The following is a 22,377-nucleotide window of genomic DNA, read 5'->3' on the forward strand; positions in this document are numbered from 1 at the left end:
CCCATTGACAGTGTAGCACTCCCTCAGTACTAACCCTCTGGCTCGGTCCTGCACCTCTGACAGTCCAGCAGTGCCTCAATACTGACCAGCTGACAGTGTAGCACTCTCTCTGTAATGACCCTCTGACAGTGTAGCACTCTCTCTGTACTGACCCTCTGACAGTATGGTGCTCCCTCAGTACTGACCCTCTGTCATTTTCAACCCACCCTTAGCTTCTTCATTACGCTGATTTGAATACAAGCAAAGAAACAGAGTTAGTGACCATCCACCGTCACCCTGTTATAAAACTTATTTTCAAATGTGGCTTGTATGTGATTCCCACAGCCTCTAATAGTTGCCTGGAAGGTGGGGGTGAGCTGTACTCTCCTGCTGCAGTCCTTGGGTGTCCCACAGTGATGTTAGGGAGGGAGCTCCAGGAGTTTGACCTGAACCATGTAAAGAGCTCTCTTACTGGAGTGCCTTTTTAAAGGTGGGAAGTTATTATAGACCAGGAGGACACGAGAGCTGCTGTCTTGTCAGAGAGAGAGGCCTGGTGGGTCACACACCTCAGGTGAGAGGAGAGGTTGAGAAGCTGGGGCCTTCATGGTCATTTCAGACATGATAGAGATTGAACCAAAAATGTTGGCATCACGAACCTGTTAGCTGTGTTAACTGACCCCCCCCCCCCCCACTTTATGGCAGAGGGATTCAATCCCTTTAATAGAGCAAGCTGGAGAATTCAACACTAAAATCAACTTGTACGGTCGCGCTGGAGACCTGAAACATCAATACAGAGATTTCTGAAGAAGCTAAGCATATCCAGCAGAACCTCTGAAGGGAGAGGGAGAAAGAGACAGAGAGAGAGTTCACCTTTCAATCCAGTGATTTCTGCGGGAAAGTTCTTTCAGAACAGACCGTTTTGAGGAAGGATCACTTGAAATGCGAATTGTTCCTCTGTCTCTTCACCGTTGCTACCTGCTGAATTGTGCTGAATTTCCCCACCATCTGTTGACTTGAGAACTTGACCTGATCCAAGCGTCACTGAGTAATTCAGTCTGTGTTCAATGCCCTGAGGCTGCTTCTGCTGAAAGTTGACAAACAGGTTTAAGGCTGTGTAAGGTATTTTATTCGGAGGGTGGGATACATGGGAGAACAGATACAGAACACAGGCACACTGAAATGTTAGGTCTGAGCTGTTCCTTCTGATCTAACATCACAAAGTTACATTGATCAGGATCTTTGTGAAGTGCCTTTGTCAAGTGACCCTTCCTCAAAACGGTCTGTTCTGAAGGAACTTTCCCGCAGAAATCACTGGATTGAAAGGTGAACTCTCTCTCTGTCTCTTTCTCCCTCTCCCTTCAGAGATGCTGCCGGACATGCTGAGCTTCTTCAGCAATCTCTGTATTGATGTTTCAGGTCTCTAGCGCGTCCGTACAGATTGATTTTAGTGTTGAATTCTCAAGCTTGCTCTATTCAAGGGATTGAATCCCTCTGCTACAAAGCGGGGGAGGGGGGGGGGGGGGGGGGGGTCAGTTACCTCAGCTAACAGGTTCGTGATGCCAACATTGTTGGTTCAATCTCTATCATGTCTGAAATGACCAGGAAGGCCCCAGCTTCTCAACCTTGCCCCTCACCTGAGGTGTGTGACCCACCAGCCTCTCTCTCTGACAAGACAGCAGCTCTCGGGTCCTCCTGGTCTATAATAACTTCCCAACTTTAAAAAGGGCACTCCAGTAAGAGAGCTCTTTACATGGTTCAGGTCAAACTCCTGGATCTCCCTCCCTAACATCGCTGTGGGTCACCCAAGGACTGCAGCAGGAGAGTACAGCTCACCCCCACCTTCCAGGCAACTATTAGAGGCTGTGAGAATCACATACAAGCCACATTTGAAAATAAGTTTTATAACAGGGTGACGGTGGATGGTCACTAACTCTGTTTCTTTACCTCCGATCAAATCAGCGAAATGAAGAAGCAAAGGGTCAGTTGAAAATGACAATGATAGCCTTTTGTAGGTTGGTGTTTATTAGAGTTTGTATCGACTGTATGAATGTTTGAGCACTTATTCAAGGGCATGCAGGTAGCTGCCAGAGGAAGTGATGGGGGCTGGTATAATTGCGGCATTTAAAAGGCATCAGGATGAGTATGTGAATAGGAAGGGTTTAGAGGGATATCAGCCAAGTGCTAGCAAATGGAATGAAATGAGATGAGAATATCGGGTTGGTATGGACAAGTTGGACAGGAGGGTCTGTTTCCAAGCTGTGCATCTCAGTGACTCTGTGCCTCTGAAGGTCTATTGCAGAGTTTCAGACAGGGCTTGGTTTGTGTGTCTCTCTCATGCTTCCTCAGAATCTGCAAACCCTATGTCTCCAAATATACACAAGACTCTGTGAAATAGAAAAAAAGTGGGTCAGTGCTGAGGGAGTGCTGCACTGTCGGAAGGTCAACACTGAGGGAGTGCTGCACTGTTGGAAGGTCAGTACTGAGGGAGTGCTGCACTGTCCGAGGGTCAGTACTGAGGGAGTGCTGCACTGTCAGAGGGTCAGTACTGAGGGAGTGCTGCAATGTCAGAGGGTCAGTACTGATGGAGCGCCGCACTGTGAGAGGGTCAGTACTGAGGGAGTGCTGCACTGTCAGAGGGTCAGTACTGAGGGAGTGCTGCAGTGTCAGAGGGTCAGTACTGAGGGAGCGTTGCACTGTCAGATGGTCAGTACTGAGGGAGTGCTGCACTGTCAGAGGGTCAGTACTGATGGAGCGCTGCACTGTCAGAGGGTCAGTACTGAGGGAGTGATGCAATGTCAGAGGCTCCTTACAGAGGGAGCACTGCACTGTCAGATTGCCAGTACTGAGTGAGTGCTGCACAGTCAGAGTGTCAGTACTCAGGGAGTGCTGCACTGTCAGAGGGTCAGTACTGAGGGAGTGCTGCACTGTTGGAGGGTCAGTACTGAGTGAGTGTTGCCCTGTCAAAGGGGACAGTTCTGAGGGAGTGCTGCACTGTCAGAGGGTCAGTACTGAGGGAGTGCTTCACTGTCACAGTGTCAGTACTGGGAGTGCTGCATTTTCAGAGGGTCAGTACTGAGGGTGTATCACACTGTCACATGGTCGGTATGGGGGCAGAGCCACACGGTCAGATGGTCTGTACTGAAGAAGTTCTGCACTGTGTAAGCGTCAGGACTGAGGGAGTGCTGCACTGTCAGAGGGTGAGTACTGAGGGATCACCGCACTATCGGACAGTCAGTAGTGAGGGACTGCTGCATTACCAGAGGGCCATTTCTGAGGAGTACTACACTGTCAAAGGGTCAGTACTGAGGGAGAACCAGACTGTCAACGGTTCAATCCAGAGGGAATGCCGCACTGTCTGAAGCTCTGTACTCTGAGAGCACTGCACCATCAGAGGGTCAGGACTGAACGAGCACTACACTGTCAGAGGGTCAGAACTGAGGGAGCATGCACTATCAAAAGGTCAGTACTGAGGGAGCGCTATACAGTGAGAGTGTCAGTTCTGAGTGAGTGCTATTTCAGAGGGTCAGTACTGAGGGAGTGCTGCACTGTCGGAGAGTCAGTATTGAGTGAGCACCACACTGTCAGAGGGTCAGTCCAGATGGCAAGCCTCCCTATCAGAGGATCTGCACTGAGAAAGCACTGCACCATCAGAGGGTCAGTACTGAGGGAGTGCCTCATTGCCAGAGGGTCAGTACTGAGGGAGTGCTGCACTGTCAGAGGGATGGCACAGAGAGAGTGCTGCACAGTCAGATAGACAGTACCCTGAGGCACTGCTGGACTGTCAGAGGTGCAGGACCGAGGCAGAGGGTCAGTACTGAGAGAGTACTACACTGTCAATGAGTCAGTACTAATGCAGTGCTGTACTGTCAGAGTTTCAGTTCTGATGGAGTGCTGTACTGTCAGAGGTTTTGACCTGAGATTGGGCCACACTGTCGGAAGGCCAGTATAGGGCCACTTCCACACTGTCAGAGGGTCAGTACTGAGGGAGGGCGACACTGTCAGAGGGTCAGTACTGAGGGAGTGCTGCACTGTCAGATAGACAGTACTGAGGCACTGCTGGACTGTCAGAGGTGCACGACCAAGGCAATGGGTCAGTACTGAGGGAGTGCTACCCTGTCAATGAGTCAGTACTGAGGCAGTGCTGCACTGTCAGAGTCTCAGTTATGATGGAGTGCAGTGCTGTCAGAGGTTTTGTCCTGAGATTGGGCCACACGGTCAGAGGGTCAGTATAGGGCCACTTCCACGCTATCAGAGAGTCAGTTCTGAGGGAGTGCATCACTATCAGAGGATCAGTGTGGAGGGGGTGCATCACTATCAGAGGATCAGTGTGGAGGGAGTGCAGCATTGTCAGAGGATCAGTTTGGAGGGAGTGCATCACTATCAGGGGATCAGTGTGGAGGGAGTGCAGCATTGTCAGAGGATCAGTGTGGAGGGAGTGCAGCATTGTCAGAGGATCAGTGTGGAGGGAGTGCAGCATTGTCAGAGGGTCAGTGTGGAGGGAGTGCAGCATTGTCAGAGGATCAGTGTGGAGGGAGTGCAGCATTGTCAGAGGGTCAGTGTGGAGGGGGTGCAGCATTGTCAGAGGATCAGTGTGGAGGGAGTGCAGCATTGTCAGAGGATCAGTGTGGAGGGGGTGCAGCATTGTCAGAGGATCAGTGTGGAGGGAGAACAGCATTGTCAGTGGGTCAGTGTGCAGGGACTACAGCATTGTCAGAGGATCAGTGTGGAGGGAGTGCAGCATTATCAGAGGATCAGTGTGGAGGGAGTGCAGCATTGTCAGTGGGTCAGTGTGGAGGGACTACAGCATTGTCAGTGGGTCAGTATGGAGGGGATGCAGCATTGTCAGAGGGTCAGTGTGGAGAGAGTGCAGCATTGTCAGTGGGCCAGTGTGGAGGGAGTGCAGCATTATCAGAGGATCAGTGTGGAGGGAATGCAGCATTGTCAGAGGATCAGTGTGGATGGAGTGCAGCATTGTCAGGGGAGCAGTGTGGAGGGCGTGCAGCATTGTCAGTGGGTCAGTGAGGAGGGAGTGCAGTATTATCAGAGGATCAGTGTGGAGCGAGTGCAGCATTGTCATTGGGTCAGTGTGGAGGGAATGCAGCATTATCAGAGGATCAGTGTGGAGGGAGTGCGCATTGTCAGGGGATCAGTGTGGAGGGGGTGCAGCATTGTCAGCGGATCAGTGTGGAGGGAGTGCAAAATTTTCAGAGGATCAGTGTGGAGGGAGTGCAGCATTGTCAGTGAATCAGTGTGGAGGGAGTGCAGCATTATCAGAGGATCAGTGTGGAGGGAGTGCAGCATTGTCAGTGGGTCAGTGAGTAGGGAGTGCAGCATTGCCAGAGAGTCAGTATGGAGGGAGTGCAGCATTGTCAGAGAATCATTGTGGAGGGAGTGCTGCATTATCAGAGGATCAGTGTGGAGGGGGTGCAGCATTGTCAGAGGATCAGTGTGGAGGGAGTGCAGCATTGTCAGAGGGTCAGTGTGGAGGGAGTGCAGCATTGTCAGAGGATCAGTGTGGAGGGGGTGCAGCATTGTCAGAAGATCAGTGTGGAGGGAGTGCAGCATTGTCAGAGGGTCAGTGTGGAGGGAGTGCAGCATTGTCAGAGGTTCAGTGTGGTGGGAGTGCAGCATTATCAGAGGATCAGAGTGGAGGGAGTGCAGCATTTTCAGAGGATCAGTGTGGAGGGAGTGCAGAATTATCAGAGGATCAGAGTGGAGGGAGTGCAGCATTGTCAGAGGATCAGTGTGGAGGGGTTGCAGCATTGTCAGAGGATCAGTGTGTAGGGTGTGCAGCATTGTCAGATGATCAGTATGGAGGGAGTGCAGCATTGTCAGAGGATCAGTGTGGACGGAGTGCACCATTGTCAGAGGATCAGTGTGGAGGGAGTGCATCATTGTCAGAGGATCAGTGTGGAGGGAGTGCAGAATTGTCAGAGTGTCAGTGTGGAGAGAATGCATCATTGTCAGAGGGTCAGTGTGGAGGGAGTGCATCATTGTTAGAGGATCAGTGTGGAGGGGGTGCAGCATTGTCAGAGGGTCAGTGAGGAGGGGGTGCAGCGTTGTCAGAGGGTCAGTGTGGAGGGAGTGCAGCATTGTCAGAGGATCAGTATGGAGGGGGTGCAGAATTGTCAGAGGGTCAGTGTGGAGGGAGTGCATCATTGTCAGAGGGTCAGTGTGGACGGAGTGCAGCATTGTCAGAGGATCAGTGTGGAGGGAGTGCAGCGTTGTCAGAGGATTAGTGTGGAGGAACTGCAGCGTTGTCAGAGGGTCAGTGTGGAGGGAGTGCAGCATTGTCAGAGGATCAGTGTGGAGGGGGTGCATCATTGTTAGAGGATCAGTGTGGAGGGGGTGCAGAATTTTCAGAGGGTCAGTGTGGAGGGAGTGCAGCATTGTCAGAGGGTCAGTACGGAGGGGGTGCAGAATTGTCAGAGGGTCAGTGTGGAGGGAGTGCAGCATTGTCAGAGGATCAGTGTGGAGGGGGTGCAGAATTGTCAGAGGGTCAGTGTGGAGGGAGTGTAGCGTTGTCAGAGGATCAGTGTGGAGGGGGTGCAGCATTGTCAGAGGATCAGTGTGGAGGGAGTGCAGCATTGTCAGAGGGTCAGTGTGGAGGGAGTGCAGCATTCTCAGATGATCAGTGTGGAGGGAGTGCAGCATTGTCAGAGGGTCAATGCGGAGGAATTGCAACATTGTCAGAGGGTCAGTGTGGAGGGAGTGCAGCATTGTCAGATGATCAATGTGGAATGAGTGCAGCATTGTCAGAGGGTCAGTGTGGAGGGGGTGCAGCATTGTCAGAGGATCCGTGTGGAGGGAGTGCAGCATTGTCAGAGGATCAATGTGGAGGGAGTGCAGCATTGTCAGAGGATCAGTGTGGAGGGAGTGCAGCATTGTCCGAGGGTCAGTGTGGAGGGAGTGCAGCATTTTCAGAGGGTCAGTGTGGAGGGAGTGCAGCATTGTCAGAGGATCAATGTGGAGGGAGTGCAGCATTGTCAGAGCGTCAGTGTGGAGGGAGTGCAGCATTGTCAGAGGGTCAATGTGGAGGGATTGCAGCATTGTCAGAGGATCAGTGTGGATGGAGTGCAGTAGTGTCAGAGGATTAGTGTGGAGGGAGTGCAGCATTGTTAGAGGGTCAGTATGAAGGGGGTGCAGCATTGTCAGAGTGTCAGTGTGGAGGGAGTGCAGCATTGTCAGAGGATCAGTGTGGAGGGAGTGCAGCATTTTCAGAGGATCAGTGTGGAGGGAGTGCAGCATTGTCAGAGGGTCAGTCTGGAGGGAGTGCAGCATTTTCAGAAGGTTAGTGTGGAGGGAGTGCAGCATTGTCAGAGGATTAGTGTGGAGGGGGTGCAGAATTGTCAGGATCAGTGTGGAGGGAGTGCTGCATTGTCAGAGGTTCAGTGTGGAGGGAGTGCAGCATTGTCAGAGGGTCAGTGTGGAGTTAGTGCTGCATTGTCAGTGAGTCAGGATGGAGGGATTGCTGTGCAGTGAGAGGGTCAGTAATGATGAAGTGCGCACTCTCTGACGGTCAGTACTAATGGATGGCCATGCTGTCAGAGTGTTGCACTGTGAGAGGGTCACTGCTGAGGGAGCGCTGCACTGTGAAAGGGTTAGAACTGAGGGAGCACCGCACTCTGAGGGGATTAGTACTGAGGGATCACCGCGCTGTGAGGGGGTCAGTACTGAGGGATCACCGCACTGTGAGGGGGTCAGTACTGAGGGAGCTCCATACTATGTGTCAGACAGTCAGTACTGAGTGATTGCTGCATTGCTAGAGGGTCAGTACTGAGAGAGTGATGTACGCTCAAAGGGTCATTACTGAGAGAGCGCAACACGGTCAGTGTGTCAGTTCTGTGGGAGCGTTTTTACAGAGGGTCAGTACTGTGGGAGTGCTGCACTGCCAAAGGGTCAGTACTGAGGCAGTGCTGGACTATCAGAAGTGCAGGACTGAGGCAGTGCCGCACTGTCAGAGTGTCAGTACTGAGGGAGTTCTGCTCTGTCGGAGGGTCAGTACTGAGAAAATGCCACGTTATCGGAGGGTCAGTACCGAGGGAGTGCTGCACTTTAAAGCATCTGTATTGAGGGAGGGCTACATTGTCGGATGGTCAGTACTGAGGGAATGCCAGACTGTATGAGTATCAGTACAGAGGGAATGCTGCACTGCAGAAATTTCAGTGTAAAGAGAGTGCTGCAGATTCAGAGTGTCAGTACTGAGGGAATGCTGTTGTGTCAGAGCGTCATTTCTGAGGGTGTGCTGCAGCGTCAAAGGAGCAGTGCTGAGGGAGAGCTGCAATGATAGAGGGTCAGTACTGAGGGCGTGCTGCACTGTCAGAGGGTCAGTACTGAGGGAGAGCTGTAATGATAGAGGGTCAGTACTGAGGGCGTGCTGCACTGTCAGAGGGTCAGTACTGAGGGATTGCAGCGCCGTCAGGGGCGCAGGGCCAAGGAGCTGTTGCAGTGTCAGAGGGTCAGTTCTGAGGGAGTACTGCAGTGTCATAGGAACAGTACTGAGGGAGAGTTGCACTGTCAGAGGGCCAGTACTGAGGGAGTGCTGCACTGTCAGAGGGTCAGTACTGAGGGACTGGGTACTGTCAGAGGGTCAGTACTGAGGGAGTGCTGCACTGTCAGAGGGTCAGTACTGAGGGATTGCAGCGCCGTCAGGGGTGCAGGGACAAGGAGCTGTTGCAGTGTCAGAGGGTCAGTACTGAGGGAGTGCTGCACTGTCAGAGGGCCAGTACCAAGGTAGTGCTGCACTGTCAGAGGGTCAGTACTGAGGGAGTGCTGCACTGTCAGGGGGACAGTACTGAGGGAGTGCTGCACTGTCAGAGGGTCTGTACTGTTGAGAGCTGCATTGTCGGAGCGACTGTACTGTGGGAGAGATGCACTTTCGGATGGTCAGTGCTGAGGGAGTGCTGCACTATCAGAGGGTCTATACTGTGGGAGCGCCGCACTGTGAGAGGGTCAGTACTCAGGGATTGCTACCCTGTGAGAGGGTCAGTACTGAGGGAGTGCTGGACTGTCAGAGGGTCAGTTTGAGGGAGGGCTGCACTGTCAGAGGTCTGTACTGTGGGTGTGCCATACTGTCGGAGGGTCAGTACTGAAGGAGTGCTGCACTGTCGGAGGGTCAGTACTGAGGGAGAACTGCACTGATAGAGGGTCAGTACTGAGGGCGTGCTGCACTGACAGAGGGTCAGTACTGGGGGAGAGCTGCACTGATAGAGGGTCAGTACTGAGGGCGTGCTGCACTGTCAGAGGGTCAGTACTGAGGGATTGCAGCGCCGTCAGGGGCGCAGGGCCAAGGAGCTGTTGCAGTGTCAGAGGGTCAGTTCTGAGGGAGTACTGCAGTGTCATAGGAACAGTACTGAGGGAGAGTTGCACTGTCAGAGGGCCAGTACTGAGGGAGTGCTGCACTGTCAGAGGGTCAAAACTGAGGGAGTGCTGCACTGTCAGGGGGTCAGTACTGAGGGAGTGCGGCACTGTCAGAGGGTCAGTACTGAGGGAGTGCTGCACTGTCAGAGGGTCAGTACTGAGGGATTGCAGCGCCGTCAGGGGCGCAGGGCCAAGGAGCTGTTGCAGTGTCAGAGGGTCAGTACTGAGGGAGTGCTGCACTGTCAGAGGACCAGTAACAAGGTAGTGCTGCACTGTCAGAGGGTCAGTACTGAGGGAGTGCTGCACTGTCAGAGGGTCAGTACTGAGGGAGTGCTGCACTGCCAGGGGGACAGTACTGAGGGAGTGCTGCACTGTCAGAGGGTCAGTACTGAGGGAGTGCTGCACTGTCAGAGGGTCAGTACTGAGGGAGTGCTGCACTGTCAGGGGGACAGTACTGAGGGAGTGCTGCACTGTCAGAGGGTCTGTACTGTTGAGAGCTGCATTGTCGGAGAGATGCACTTTCGGATGGTCAGTGCTGAGGGAGTGCTGCACTATCAGAGGGTCTATACTGTGGGAGCGCCGCACTGTGAGAGGGTCAGTACTCAGGGATTGCTACCCTGTGAGAGGGTCAGTACTGAGGGAGTGCTGGACTGTCAGAGGGTCAGTTTGAGGGAGGGCTGCACTGTCAGAGGATCTGTACTGTGGGTGTGCCATACTGTCGGAGGGTCTGTACTGAGGGAGTGCTGCACTGTCAGAGGGTCATTACTGAAGGAGTGCTGCACTGTCAGAGGGTCAGTACTGAGGGAGTGCCACACTGTCAGAGGGTCAGTACTGAGGGAGTGCTGCACTGTCAAATGGTCATTACTGAGGGAGAGCTGCAGTGTCAGAGAGTCAGTACTGAGGGAGTGCTGCACTGTCAGAGAGTCAGTACTGAGGGAGTGCCACACTGTCAGAGGATCATGACTGAGGGAGTGCTGTACTGTCAGCGCATCAGTCTGGGGGATACCTGCATTGTAAGAGAGTCAGGACTGAGTGAGTGCCACACTATCAGATGGGCTGAATGGCCTAATTTCTGCTCCCATATCTTGTGGTCTAAGAGGAATATCCGAAATTGTTCAGTATATTTCTGCCTCTGCTTCCTACATACCCTGCTCAGCAATGATTCCCACGACCAGATTCCAGAGACTGTGTTCAAACAGACCGTCTTCATTTGGTTACCACCCTCTTTTCCAAGGGATCAAGTTTTCGTTTCGTGTGACTGACCTGCCAGCTCAAAGGGATATTTTCATGCTGCAGGACTGAGGTTTATTCCTCAGCTTCCATGTACTCATCCCAAATGAATCCCACTGCCCCACTCTCAGCACAGTCGGTTATTCCTTATTTCTGAGCTTCCCAATGCTAATCCACACTCCTCCAAATCGTATCGCAGGCTAATTGCCTGGGAGAGAGGAGTGCTAAGAGAGGAAATAAAAATCTGAAAGTACCTTACAGTGAAAATAAGGGTGAATTGATAATGACAGAAAGAGTAGGTTGTGGAACACAGTGAGAATTTTTGCATGGACCCAGAGGCTACAGTGAATGGATTCATTTTGTCAATGCTCATTGGGACAGGGTTGATATGAAATCGTGAAGATGCTCTGTGATACAATTAAATGAATTAGCATGTATAGAGAGAGAGATGGTTCTGAGTGGTCTGGCCTTCTTACAACCCAATAAATCTCCAAAGACGGTGGAAATGTTTCTCAGTTTACCGAATGAGGTGATGGAGGAAGTAACAGGTACACTTGCAAACATTTTCAAATCCCCTCTGGCCACAGGACAGGTGTCGTCGGACTGACCATGTGGTACTGTTATTCAAGAAGGAGCATGGGATATACTAGGCAGCTACAGGCCAGTCAGGCAAATATCGTGGGTGTGAGGTCTGTTGGAAGCAATTTTGGGAGAGAGAATTAATCAGCATTTAAAGAGACTGGAGTTCATGAAGAACACTCAGAATGGTTGTGTTAAGGGGAGGTCAGGTCTGACCAATGGGATTGCACTTTTTAAGGAGGTGACCAGGTGTGTAAATAAGGGCAATACTTTCCTGTCGCCTGCTTGGAGGTCAGTAAGGCTTTTATCAGGATCCATATTGGAAACTGATAATGAACATAAAAACTCAAGATCCAAGGAATTTGGTGCAGAATGCTGAGTGGCTGGAAGCAGACAGTAATGGCCCAATTAGAAATCTCTGTCTGTTCATGTCTCACTGTGGGGGTCTTGCTGATGTGGTTGATAGAAAAGATTTAGATTTGAATGGTGGAGGGTTAATCATTGGGTTCATGAGTAATATGAAGATTGGTTGGGTGATAAATACTGAGGATGATAGCCTTAGATTACAGAAGGATGGAGATGGCCTTGTCAGATGGACTGATCAGTGGCAACGGGTGAGGTGCCTGAAGACTGGAGGGTGATTAATGATGGGCCATTATTGAAGTAAGGCTGCAAGGAACAGCCATTGAACTATGGAGCTGTGAGCCTGATGGCAGTGGTGGGTAAGCTGTTGGAGGGCATTCTGAGAGACAATTTACATGCATTTGGAAAAGCAAGGATTGATTAGGGATGGTCAGCTTGGCTTTGTTTGGAAATGATGTGTCCAAGTTGATAGAGCTTTTGAAGGGATGACCAAGGAGACAGATGAGAAGGTTTCACATGGGAGGTTGCTTAGTAAAAGGTTAGATGAGATGGCATTCCAGGAGAGAGGACAGCACGGTGCCTCAGTGGTTTGATTCTAACTCCCGGTGTCTGACTGTGTGGAGTTTACACATTCTCTCTGTATCTGTGCGGGTTCCCTCCAGGTGATCAAGTTTCCTCCCACAGTCCAAAGATGCCATGGGAAATGCAGCATTACTGGGATAGAGTAGAGGATGTGAGTCTGGGTGGGATGCTGTTCTGACAGTCAGTGTGGAGCCAATGGACGGAATGGCTTGCTTCTACACTGTAGGAATTCTAAAATTAATCCAGAGAGACAAGGAATGTTCTGGGGACCTGGGCTCCAATCTTGGACTGGGGTGGATGTGGTTCCTTCCAGTCTGAAGGGGTTTGAACACAATCTGAGGGGGGACCTGGGCTGAGCCCTGAAGTGTTGAGGATGTGAATGTTTTGTGGAGGTAATGTCTAAGGGGCTTTGGGGGTTAAAAACGACAAAGTGGCACTTTCCTAGATATTGAGGGAGCACTTGCTGAGGTATTGAGGGAGCACTATCTGAGGAATTGAGGGAGCATTATCTGAGGTACTGAGGGAGAACTATCTGTGACGTTGAGGGAGCACTTTCTGAGGTATTGAGGGCACACTATCAGAGGTATTGAGGGAGAACTATCTGAGGTACTGAGGAAGCACTTTCTGAGGTACTGAGGGAGAACTATCTGAGGTATTGAGGGAGAACCATCTGAGGTATTGAGGGAGCACTATCTGAGGTGTTGTGGTTCTGTTCGCCGAGCACCCGAGCTACAAATCTTCTCCCAAACTTTGAACTATCTGAGGTACTGAGGGAGAACTATCTGAGGTACTGAGGGAGAACTATCTGGTGGAACAGAGTGCAGAGGATAGAAAGGAACAGATGTAATTTCCTGATATTTCCTCAGGGTCCCCGAGGCACTCTGGTGTCGTAATTTGAAATGGAAGCCACTCCCCATTTCAGAAGATTCAGATCATTTTAAACAATCAGTGAAAAATAACAGCAGCATGTGTCTGAAACATGGTTTGGAAGAAAACTTTCATCAATCTATTGTTGCTTGTTGCTTGGAGACGTTTTAGAAAAGCAGGCACCTAAACAGAATAATGATGTCGATGCAAGAGGTGGTGCACAGGAAGATCCAACAAGTCCATCTGTCGCTGTTGTCTGTCTCCCTGGAGCAGTCATCATGTGAGATCAGGGTTCAGTCCTCGGAGAAATCATTTCTCCAGCAATACCTCAACCATGCCTTTACAGCAGTGTGTGTGTGTGTGAGAGAGGTAAACAGTCAGAGAGAGAGAGAGAGACTGCCTGTGGATGTGCGTGTGAGAGTGTGGATGCATGTGTACCTCTGTGTGTCTGTATATGTGTGTGTGAGAGAGAAAGTGAATGTTCATGTGAGAGTGTGTGGCTGTGTGTATGTTTGAGAGGGGGTGTGTCGCTGTCTGCATGTGTGTGAGTGAGGGTGTATGAGAGAGAGTGTGTATGTGTGTATCTGTGTGTGAGAGAGTGTGTCTTTGTGTATGTGTGTGAGAGTGTGTCTGTGTGTGAGAGATTATGTATGTGTGTGAGAGAGTGTGTGGCTGTGTGTATGTTTGAAGCAGTGTGTGTCTCTGTGTGCATGTGTGTGAGTGAGGGTGTATGAGAGAGAGTGTGTCTGTGTGTATGTATGTGTGAGAGAGTGTGTCTGTGTGTATGTGTGTGAGAGTATGTCTGTGTGTGAGAGTTTATGTATGTGTGTGAGAGAGTGTGTGGCTGTGTGTATGTTTGAAGCAGTGTGTGTCTCTGTGTGCATGTGTGTGAGTGAGGGTGTATGAGAGAGAGTGTGTATGTGTGTATGTATGTGTGAGAGAGTGTGTCTGTGTGTATGTGTGTGAGAGTGTGTCTGTGTGTGAGAGAGTGTGTATGTGTGTGTGTGTGAGTGTGCCTGTGTGTGACAGTGTGTGTAAAAGTGTGTCTGTGTGTGAGAGTGTGTGTCTGTGTGTGAGAGAATGTGTCTGTGTGTCTATGTGTGTATGTGTCTGTGTGTCTATGTGTGGTTATGACAGTGTGTCTTGTGTGAGAGAGAGTGTGTATGTGTGTGTGAGAGAGTGTGTGTCTGTGTGCGTGAGAGTGAGTGTGAATGTGTGTGAGAGTGAGTGTATCTGTGTGTGTGAGGGAGTGTGTGTCTATGTGTGTTTGAGGGAGTGTGTGTCTGCGTGTGTATGTGTGTATGAGAGAGAGTGTAACTGTATGTTTATGTGTGTGAGAGGGAGAGTGTCTGTGTGTGAGAGAGTGTGTGTCAGTGTGTGTGTGTGAGAGAGTGTTTCTATGTGTGTTTGAGGGAGCGTGTGTCTGCATGTGTATGTGTGTGAGAGAGAGTGTAACTCTGTGTTTATGTGTGTGTATGAGATCATGTGTCTGTGTGTCTGCCTGTGTGTATGTGTGTGAGAGAGATTGTGTGTAAGAGACAGAGAGTGTGTGTGTGAGAGAGAGTGTAACTGTGTGTTTATGTGTGTGTGTGAGATTGTGTGTCTGTGTGTCTGCCTGTGTGTATGTGTGTGAGAGAGATTGTCTGTGTGTGTGAGAGACAGAGAGTGAGTGTGTGAGAGTGAGTGGGCGTGTGAGAGAATAACAGTGTGTGTGTGAGAGTGTGTGGGTAAATGAGAGAGTGTGTGTGTATTTGTGTGTGAGAGAGTGTGGCTGTGTGTGTGAGAGAGAGTGTTTCCGTGTGAGAGAGAGTGTGTGTCTGTGTGCATCAGAAAGAGTGTGTCTGTGTGTGTTTGAGGGATTGTGTGTCTGTGTGTCTGTCTGTGTGTATGTGTGAGAGAGAGTGTCTGTGTGTGTGAGAAACTGTGTGTGTGTGTGAGAGAGAGAGTGTCTGTGTGCGTGAGAGTGAGCGGGTGTGTGAGAGTGTGTGTGTAAATGAGAGAGAGTGTGTGTATGTGTGTGTGAGAGAGTGTGTCTGAGTGTGTGAGAGAGTGTGTCCGTGTGAGAGAGAGTGTGTGTGTGTGTGAGAGAGAGAGTGTGTCCGTGTGAGAGAGAGTGTGTGTGTGTGTGTGTGAGAGAGAGAGAGAGTCTGTGTGTGTGCGAGAGAGAGTATGTCTGTGTGTGAGAGAGAGTGTGTCTGCGTGTATGTGTGAGAGAGTGTGTCCGTGTGTGTATTTGAGAGAGCGTATGTCTGTGCGTGTATATGTATGAGAGAGATAGTGTGTGCTTGTGTGTGTATGTGTGTGCAAGAGTGTGTCCGTGTTTGTATTTGAGTGAGCGTGTGTATGTGTGTGGGGGGAGTCCTTTGTGTATGTGTGTGTGTGTGTGTCTGTGTGTGTGTGTGTGTGTGTGTGTGTGTGTGTTTAAACGAGCCAATCTTATGACTATAAAATCCAGCTGCTGTTTCAGGTGAAATGGTCCTTGTGTCTCCAAAGACACAAAGGCTGCAAGAGTGAATTAACTGGGGGAAAGAGAGTGCTGTTCATTCCAGTGGGGATTCATCCAGTAAACCTTCCCCACACACTAACATCCCTCTGACAATGCAGTGACTAGTCCTGAACACAGAACTCCAGGTACAAACCAATGTAATGTCACTGTAGTCTTACCAGAGCATGGGACAGCTCCTCATTACAGACCGGTGTCTGGTGGGGATTTAATCAGAGGGTCACTATGGCCCAGCTGAGGGGAGAGGTTGGGAAGGAGAGTCCTTCAGGGTAACCCCAGCTGGTGTGGGAATTGAACACACGCTATTGGTTTTACTCTACATTATAAACTAACTGTCCAGCCAACTGAGCTAACTGACTTCACTCCAGGGGCATGCCCTGTATAACCCAATCATAGCCAGCCTGCACCTCAATAGGATCCAGGACCAAGGCCATTCGCCCCCCACCCTAACCCAGAAGGGAGAGCACGGGAAGCTGATGAAGGAACCAAGCCCCTCCCATGTGGCCTTCTGAAATGGAGCTGGAGGACAGGGCAGACCTGGCCTGCTGTTTGCTTCCCCGAGACTGGCCTGCTCCACCTTACAGTGAGAGACTGAGGGGAATCTCGAGGAGATTTCACTTCTCACTGAGAGGCTGCAACTCCAATCCAAATCAGGCTGGTTCCCTCCGAGACTCACGGAAGAGTGCAGCACTCTACAGATCAGGGCCTTGTGGAGTCATAACCTCCAGTGTGGGGACCAAGAGCTGGGAGATAGTGTTAAGGACATAAGACCATCCGAAATAGGAACAGGAGGAGACCATTCAGCCCATCGAGCCTACTCTACTATTCAATAGGATCGTGGATGATTCAGCATTTGGTTTGGGTGCTGAAACTGGGACAATACAGAGACAGAGAATCAAATTATTCTGCCATGAGGAACCATCAGACAAAAGCGCACACACACACACGCACACATATTGTGGGATTCAGGCCGTCTGTGGAAAGGAGCAAAATGCTAGAGAGGGATCTGATCCCACAGATTTCACTCCTTCACTCTCTCTGCAGTTCTCATGTCTATTTCTGTGTTCCCAGTTCTCTCTCCCACATCTTTCGTTCAATCCCTATCGCTCAAGATCCTTCACATCTCTGTCCTGTTTACATTTCCCAGTAGATTCCCTTCCCCCTTTGTCACCTCACCAGGTTTTTCAGGAATGCTTAATCATTCAGTCTTTCACAAAACTAACACCTTGCTCATTTCTCTCTGCATATATCTGTCAGCTTTGTGGGATCTTGCTATTCCTGTCTGTATATCCTTCTAGCCACATCACAGCAGCCCCCACCACCACCCCACTCTCTCAGCTCTATCTCTCTGCTGTTGTAACTCCTCTCTCTCTCTGTCCTATATCTCTCCCTGGGATTTCTTTCTTGCTGTCTGCCTGAACATCTCTTCCTCTCTTTCTCTCCCAATTTTCACCTTGTATCTGTCTGACATTGTATTTCTCTTCCTGGAGTTTCACTCTCTCTCTGTCTGTCTGTCTCTCTTCTGCTCTCTCTCAGTTCTTCTCACTTCCTCTCCCTCCCTCTGCCTGCCTGTCTTTCTCTTGTTCTCTCCCTCCCTCTCACTGTCTGTCCATCCATCTTTCTTTCTCTCCTGTAGTTTCTCTCCCTCTTTCTCCCTGGACCCCTCTGCTCTGGCCCAGTGACTGGAGGAAGGGGCATTGGGAAGAGCTTGCCTCAGTGCCTGCTCTCTCCCAGGTTTTACCTCCACAGTAGGGGAGGAACATGAAGTACTTTTCTGAATGCGTCTGGAATAGAGAAAAAGAGAAAGAGAAAGGGAGAGTGACAAAAAGAGAGAGAGACATGGAGAGATTGGAGATGGAGAAAGTGGAGAGGGAGATGGGCAGTGAGAGTCAAGGAGGTAGCGTGAGAAAAGGACAGAGTGAGAGAGACAGAGAGAGAGAGAGAGTGAGAAGGACATATAAGGAGGGAGAAGGACAGTGTGTGTACTTGGTGATGGTTTCAGAGTGGGATCTTGCTGTGCATTACTGCAGTCAGTCAAAAGGTGAGTTAGTCTCTGCACTATGTCCTCCAGCCCAGGGGCTGTGAGTCTGCATGGGAAGGGGGAGAGTGGGAGACAAGGAGGAAGTGGGACAGCCAGAGACAGGGGGAGGGTTTGATGGAGTTTTGGGGTTGGTGGAGAAAGGAGGGGCTGTTGTCAGAGAGAGATGGAGGGAGAGATAGCATGTGATGCAAAATCTGAGACAGGGTGGAGAAGAGGTCTCCACAGGAAGGATAGTCAATGAGGCCATTCAGGGGCCAATCCTGAGGATCCTGAACAGGACCAGGATCATTTAATGGGGGAGGGGGGATGATGGGCAGAAAGGACTCCATCTGTGATGCAAACCTTCTGTAACTCTTGGACTGGGATCTTGCTGTACATTAAAACAGTCACAGGTGAGTCAGTCAACCCAGACTCCCAGAAAGTGAGGACTGCAGATGCTGGAGAGTCAGAGTTACAAAGTGTGGGGCTGGGGAAGCACAGCAGGTAAGCCAGGAGAGTCGATGGTTCAGGTCTGACCTGCTGGGCTTTTCCAGCTCCATACTTTTCCACTCAACTCCCTCTGCCCCAGGGAGTGGGGCTCACTGCAATGTTGGGGGCAGCGAAATATTTGAGGGGGGCACAGTTGGTAAGGTAGGTATTTAGGAGGGAAGGTATTTGCAGAAGGGAATAAATTTGGGAGGATAGTGAAAATGAGGGGCAAATGTTTTTGGGGGGGTCAAAATTGGGTGAGCACTTTCAGGTCTGGAATAAAGAAAAAGAGAAAGGGAAGGTGAGAAAAAGAGAGAGAGGTAGAGAGAGTGGGGATGGAGAAGGGGGATGAGAGAAAGATGGGGCAGAGACAAACAGTGAGAGAGAGGGTGTGAGAGAAAGGCAGATTGAGAGAAAGAGACAGACAGGGAGAGAGAAGGACAAAGAGAGAAGGGGAAGTCAGACTGAGACAAACAGGCGTTAAAGCATGGACAGACTGAAGGGGTCACACTCAGTATTTCAGTTGGTTCCAGCTCTCTCTCTCTCAATCGTTTTTCACACTCCCTCTCTCCCTTGCTCCTGAGGTTTCCTTCAGCTTGTCTCTCCCTCTCTCTCTCCCTCTCTCTGGATGGTGAGCTGGTCTCTGTCCCTTGCCATGTTGGTCATCTCAGAAAGCCTCCAGAAAATTCAAGAGATCAGTCTGCAGGTGATCCCTGGTTTTGTTCATTTCTGGATGGTTTCCCAGAACTTTCTACACTTCTGGCCAATTCAGAGAATCAGTTAATAGTTTGAAGCGTTGCTAATCATTTGGATGGCTTTTTCCTGTTAGTTTCTTTGTGCAGCAGGACCCGGTACCTTCCTGTTTGGGCCCTCCTTTGTTTAGTGGAGACGTTATTCGGGATATGTCTGTCCAGGGGAACTGTTGCCTTTGACATTATGCTGATGGGATAACCATCTGGCTGCTGTCTGGCTTTTGTGATTTGGGAGTAGAACTTGTCCAATATACCCAGCATCTCTTAGCTGTCTATCTGTGTTTTAGCAAGGAGGCAGGAACATTTCACCCATTCCCCCTCCCCCACCCAGTCTTTTGAATAGAAAGAAGCTTATACAATGAATTACAAACCTAATTTTAAAAGCTGGTTATGTTTGTTGTCAGAGTAGCCTGCTATTTGAGCGAAAACCATTTTGTACATTGGTCAAACCGATTGTCATTATGGCTGATAAGTGTTATCATAGAATCCCTACAGAGCAGAAACAGGCCCTTCAGCCCATCGAGTCCACAATGACCCTCTGAAGAGAATTCAACTCAGATCCATCCACTGATGATATCCCTGAAACCCTACATTTCCCATGGCTATTCCAGCTAACCGGAATATCCCTCGACACTACGGGCAATCTGTCAAAAATGCCCACCATTGAACAGTGGGAGAAATCCCATACAGATGTAGGGAGAATGTACAAACTCCACACAGACAGTCGCTCAGGAGTGGAATCAAACCCAGGTCTCTGGCGATGTGAGGTGACAGTGCTCTCCACCGAGTGACTGTGGCTCTCCAAACTGTTTCGACAAAACACATTCTGTTCTGAGAATCCATACAGAATTGTGATGCATAGTCAACATTCAGTGAGCAGAATAAATGCAAGTGAATGAGACCTCCTGGCTCAAACTCCTGGAATTCCTTCCCGAAGGACATTGTGAGTCCACCACCTGCAACAGTTCAAGGAGGCAGCTCACCACCAAAACCAGATCCCGAGCAGCTACGGACAGGCAATCAATACTGGGCCCAGCCAGGAACACTCAAACACTGCAAATGAATGAAACTAAGGTGATCACCCGGGGAGTTCCATCTACCTTCCAGTCCCTGGTGGTGTATCCAGGCATTATTCACCATGATCGGACCCATCTGTTACAGCCTGCAATCCTAACCACCGGTATCCCGAGATATATCAAGGTGAGTGTAGTTAGGACCACAGCTTGATGTGAGAGGAGCCGAATTCGTTAATGACAGGCTATGGGAATGCCATGGTATGGCCTGTTCCTTCACATTTACGTCAGTGTGGACCCTGTCAATGTCCCCTCTATCTCCACAGCATGTGGGATGGAATCATGATAACCCATCCAAATACCTTTTCTAATATAATTCCGATACTTTCGACTTCAAAGATCCCCATCCTGACTTTGTCACTTGGGATAATTGGAATCCCTCGCACCAAGCCCAGTGCCCCACCGAAAGTGTCCTTACAGCTGTCATTAACCCAGCCCTTGGTGAGCTGCTGTAACTGACAGTGAGACATGTTAGTGTGTGTGTTCTCCTGGAACAAATATTTCCGCTGCTTGTCACTAATCTGGGATGGGACTTTTTCTCGAGCAGTGAGGATCGCTGCCTTCATTTCATCATGGATGTCCCTCCCTCTCTGTTGACCCTCAGCGAGGGCTGAATGGCCTGGTGGACAAAGTCACATGGTGATTAATTTAATTTGTTTGTCAGCATCCAGTCCGTGTATGACAGACTGTCGGTCTATCTCATACAAAAATGTATCTGGGTTTGAGACAGGATCAAACAGAGTGACCTTTTTGGTGCTGCCCACCAGCTGGGTGCCTGGAATGACTGTTGTGTACGGAGTGAGACCATAAGCTGCTTTACACTGGGTAACCACAGGATTCATGGAATCTGAGTTCGGCTGTGGGTCAGGGCTGGGGGCAAAAGGTGCAGTGGGAGACCCCATCTGTGAGCGGGTGTGGATGTGTCAGTGTGGGGCCTGTCATTATCTCCCTGGGGAGGTAGAACCCCAAAGGCACACATTATCCCATTCTGGGAGGAGTCCTAGTTCCCTAGGGATTGTATGTGCTCCTGACACCTCCTACTAGGGCCTGATGTGTGTTGTTCCATGTTGTAGGTGTACAGGACCCATGCAGCTGCTTGGAGCTCACACACTGTCCTTCCAGATTGTCAATGTAACCTGAGGCTGCCTCCCCATCCCCAGAGACCCTCCTTTCACTGGATTGGGCTCTTCCCAATTGGAACTGGAGTAGTCCCATGTGGGTGAGATTTTCCTGTAACCTTCTGTCCTGCTCATTGTGTCAGAGACCTAGCTCTGTCACAGCCTGTAGTTTTCCCTTGGGGTGACCGGATCCCAGCTGCTTTATCCCAGCCGGGGGTCCTCTAGGCTATCGGCAGTGGAATGAGCTTTCCAGCTTCCTTCCCCAGTTCTCTATGGGCATCTCACCACAGCTCCTGTGCCAGGAATCCTTCACTGCACGGCCAGGCTGGCTTCCTGCCAAATTCTGCAGGACTGTTTCACATTTGTACCGGCTCGTGTTCCTGTTGCTTTGGCTGCTTCTGTATTATGGGATACCTGGGTATGTTCATAGAGTCATTGAGTTCTACAGCATGGAGCCATGCTCTTTGGCCTAAACTGCTCCATCCACACTAACCCCGTTTCCCTGCACTTGGCCCATATCCTTCCAATACGTTCCTCTCCATGTATTTGTCCAAGTGCATTTTAAATGTTCTTAAATGTATCCTCCTCGACCACTTGCACTGGTAGTTCATTCCGTAAGTGTACCACCCTCTGGGGAAAAGCATTATCCCTCAGGTTCCCTTTTAATCTTCCCCTTTCACCTTAAACTGATGCACTTTCATCCTTGATTCCCCAAGCCTTGGATAAAGACTGAGTGCATTCACCCTATCCATGCCTCCCATGATCCTATACACCTCTATAAGGACACCCCCTCAGTCTCCTACGCACTAAAGAAAATGCCCTAACTTGTCCAACTTCTCTCTATATCTGTCTAGTTGAGTTCTGGCAACATCCTTGTAAGTTTCTTCTGCACTCTTTCCAGTTTAATAACATCCTTCCGATAGCAAGGTGGGTAAAACTGAACACAATACTCCAAGTGCGGCTTCACTAACATCCTGCACAACTACAACAGAACTTCCCAACTTCGATATTCCATGCCCTGACTGGTGAAGGGCCCAGTCTGCCAAAAGCCTTCTTCACTGCCCTGTCTCCCTGAGTTCAGAGAGCCGTGCTCCTGGAATCCAAGGTCCCTCTGTTCCACTACACTCCTTCAGGCCCTACCATTCACCATGAAACCCCTGTCTTGATTTGACTTTCCAAAATACTAGATCTCGCCCTTGTCTGTATTAAACTCCATTTGCCGTTTCTCAGCCCAATTCCCCAGCTGATCAAGGCCCTGTTGCAATTGCTGAGAACCTTCCTCACTTATTTTAGTGTAATCTGCAAACTTTCAAATCATGCCTTAAACATCCTCATCCAAATCATTGATATAGATGACAAACAGCCATGGGCCTAACACTGACCAACTCAGCGGCACAGTGGCTCAGTGGTTAGCACTGCTGCCTCACAGCACCGTGGATCTGGGTTCAATTCCAACCTCACA

General features: G+C 50.1%; 1 long non-coding RNA gene across 1 annotated transcript in view; it reads left to right on the plus strand.

Moving 5' to 3' along the window:
• Window positions 1-1,144: 1,144 nt before the first annotated feature.
• LOC140472389 (uncharacterized) overlaps window positions 1,145-22,377 on the plus strand; it is a 53,401-nt gene continuing 32,168 nt past the window's right edge. Inside the window, exon 1 of the long non-coding RNA XR_011957607.1 lies at window positions 1,145-1,302. This is a non-coding gene — a long non-coding RNA (uncharacterized lncRNA). The remainder of the gene's footprint in view (window positions 1,303-22,377) is intronic.

The sequence above is a fragment of the Chiloscyllium punctatum genome, unplaced genomic scaffold (assembly GCF_047496795.1).
Source record: "Chiloscyllium punctatum isolate Juve2018m unplaced genomic scaffold, sChiPun1.3 scaffold_308, whole genome shotgun sequence".
NCBI lineage: Eukaryota > Metazoa > Chordata > Chondrichthyes > Orectolobiformes > Hemiscylliidae > Chiloscyllium > Chiloscyllium punctatum.